The sequence below is a fragment of the Mus musculus genome, chromosome 4 (genome assembly GCF_000001635.26).
Source record: "Mus musculus strain C57BL/6J chromosome 4, GRCm38.p6 C57BL/6J".
NCBI lineage: Eukaryota > Metazoa > Chordata > Mammalia > Rodentia > Muridae > Mus > Mus musculus.
In genome coordinates, this window is record NC_000070.6 from 45639472 (window position 1) to 45642631 (window position 3160).

At 49.6% G+C, this 3160-nt stretch overlaps 1 long non-coding RNA gene across 1 annotated transcript; it reads left to right on the top strand.

Annotated features, from left to right (window-relative positions):
- The first annotated feature begins 464 nt into the window (after positions 1-464).
- Gm12408 (predicted gene 12408) lies at positions 465-2753 on the top strand. Its single transcript, NR_151513.1, has 3 exons — positions 465-630; positions 1379-1526; positions 2152-2753. It is a non-coding gene; the product is annotated as a predicted gene 12408 (long non-coding RNA).
- Positions 2754-3160: the final 407 nt, after the last annotated feature.

Below are 3160 nucleotides of genomic sequence, written 5' to 3' on the forward strand. Positions count from 1 at the left end.
AGGGAAGTGAAGAAGATGGGGTCCCAGGTGCTGCAGCTGTCCTCCTTCTGCATCAGAGGATGCACGGGAAGGATGCGAGGGCGCCTCTCCCTGGCAAGGCAGGAGGCACCCAGTTCCCATTCCTTCTTGGTAGGAGCCAGTTTCTTATCTGATTTATTTGCCACCCTGGCGCTCTCCTCATCTTTCTGATTAATAGTTTAGTTGGGGGTTCTGGGAAATTTACATCCAATGGTTACCATAGCAACCAGCTCTTTTGCACAAGATCCCGTAGAAAAAAAAATGCATCAGGGGCCTTCTGAAGGAGCTGGATTTACAAGGACCTGGGCTCCCACCAGAGCAGAATGGGCAGGTACAACCCCCGGATACAGTAAGAATTATGAGCGGACAGGCACTGCTGTAGCCCTACCATAAATCGAGAAGGACGGTTTTAGTGTCTGCTCTTCTGCCTTTCTTTGTCTTTCGCTGGACCCCTCCCTGCCCATCAACATTCTCTCCAGAAACATAGTTTCCCACAAGACTAAGGGAACAGACGGAAGAATCTGCGGCAGGTAGAATGAGCTGAAACTGCACCTGGCAGCCTTGGGAGCTGGTAATTCTCCGGCTCTGCGTGTGTGTAGTCGGAGCCTTTTGGTGGGTGACCCCAGAAAGATTGTGCAGAGGATCGGGTGGGGGTGACATGTGTGGGACCCTGGGTTTCTTCCAGCCCTGAGAAGGGACAGTGGGACTGAGCCTACTTGTGAAACCAGCTCTTGAAGCCCTTACTTAAACAGAATATCAGATTCATTCAGTGTAGCCTCCTGGGGCATCCTTGGGTCCTCATAAACACCATGTTGAACATGCGACTGCCTGGTCCACAGAAGAGTGTTTGCATTTCTCAAAGTTGTTTTAGGTGTGTGGGCACAATTTATTAACCCTGTGTGAGGTCTTTTATTGTCATAATAAAAAACATTTTTCAGAACATGGTTAAATAACACCTGAACTGGGAATGGAAAAAGATATTCATTGCATGTAAAACCCTATCCTACACCCTAGGGTCAACCCTTAATGACAGGTGATGCATACAAGTCATTTACAAATCATGTGGAAGCAATGTGCTGGGTGGTAGAGGAGATAGTTCTGCTGAAAGAGGCCCCTTAGCCTCCTGTGCGTCTTATCCGTGCAGTGGATGGCCAACTGGCTTCCATCTCAGGCTGACTGATGGGCACAGGCTTAGCTGGAAGATGTTTGTGGTAATTGATTAGCAGTGTCTGCCCTGAGTACCACACGGGAGGAGGGAGAATACGTATATCATGTATCTGCTATCCTTGGACCAGATGGCTCTGGATCAGGAGACTTGATTCCAAGTCACCTCAGATATTGCTTGTCTTCCGTCTTCTAGGCCTTTCGTCACCCTCAAGCTCATAAAACCCCGAGGAAGCTATGACTTCGTCACTTTACGACCTCGCTTCATTTCCTGTTCTGAGGACATTGCTCTGTGCGAATGACCTCAGAACTGCCTAGAAGCCGAGAGCTGTGTCGTCTGGCTTGTAAGTAACACTGATTAGAGAGAAATCAAGTGTGGAGATTCTAGGGATGTTCTGACCTGCAGCAGCTTGAAGTAGAGCATAGGCATGTGAGGGGGTATTGTAGTGTTTTGTGTGTGTGTGTGTGTGTGTGTGTGTGTGTGTGTGTATACCTGGAATCAAATCCAGGGCTTCAGATTACATAGGCAAGCACACTACCACTAGGCTCTATTCCCCAGCTGGTGCCTTAAAAAATATATATAAAAAAAATACTGCTTATTATTTGAGACAAGGTCTCACTGAGCTGCCCAGGTTGACCTTTGAACTTGTCCTATAGCCCAGGCGGCTCTTGATGATTTGTTCCCCTCTGTTTCCCTTTCTCAAGTAGCTGGCATTACAGGGTTGCATCCCAGCCCCAGCTTGTTGCAGACGTTTGAATGGAGGGCAGTGATGAGCAGCTGCACTAGAGGGTGGAGATGCTCCTATGGGTTTATTTTGGGCTCACAGCTGTGCCCAGCCCAAGAGACCTCTTTTGGAAACATGATGCTGTACTCAAAGGAGAAAGATCCACCCGGGTCAAATACCCTCTATATTCTATTTCTGTGGCCATGGCTACAGTATTCCTCCTACCGTGCACTTTGTCTTCCAGCAGACGTTGAGCTGTGCTTCAAGTTCCAGCCTCAAAGTGGTGACACTCCTCCAGCCCCTTGGACCATGCGGAGACCTGCACCACCTACCTACATCTCTATGTCTGGGCCAGCAGTGTTGCCTGGCTTCTTGGCAAATCCCTGGTTTGCTTGGTTCTGGGTAGGTAACCTGTGCCCAGAAGAGTGAGCCATCTCAGGATGTCCTCAGATGAAGGAAGACGACACAGCTCATATCCTGGAGGGGAGCAGGAAGTCCAAGCTGAACCCTCCCACAGAGGTCCTCGATTGAGTAGAGCTACCCCAGGGCAGTGTGGACAGTGGGAGAAGTCCTGAGCTAATGTGTGCTGTGGTCATGTCAGGGACTGCGGTGCCTCAGACCAAGAGAATGGCAAAGCCTTTCCTGAGTGAGGCTCAGAGGGAAGGAAGCCTCCTCTGTCCTGACCTGGAATGCTGACAGTATGTGTACAAACTGTCAACTACAGCTTCCTCCTCCCTGGTGACCCCAGCCTGAGACTGTGCCCCTACAGAGACCCTGTTCTCAGATCAGCTAAATCTGCCTCCTTGTTCAGCCAAATGCCATAAACTCCCTGATTCAGATATAAAATGAGTGTGTTGAATTTCCCGGTTATTATTGCAGCTGGGCATCCATCAGAGCCCACACAGCTCACTGATCCCAGCTTCTTCATATATGCTCTCTGTGTCTGTTCTTTCTTCTGTCTCCTCATCACCCCATTCCAGTTTCCAGAACCAAGCCATGTAGGGTGTGGCAGGCAGAGGATGGGTTTCCTAGTCCCGGTCCCAGGTCTTTTATGGTGGCTCTGTGTGTGTGTGTGTGTGTGTGTGTGTGTGTGTGTGCGCGCGCGCATGTGTATACATGCATGTATGTACGTGCATGTGTGTGTAGTACACGTGTGTGTGTGCATCTATGTGTGCTTGTGCACACGTGTGTGTGCATGTGTGTGTTCATGTGTGTGTGTGCACGTGCACATGTGTATGTGTGTATGGTACATG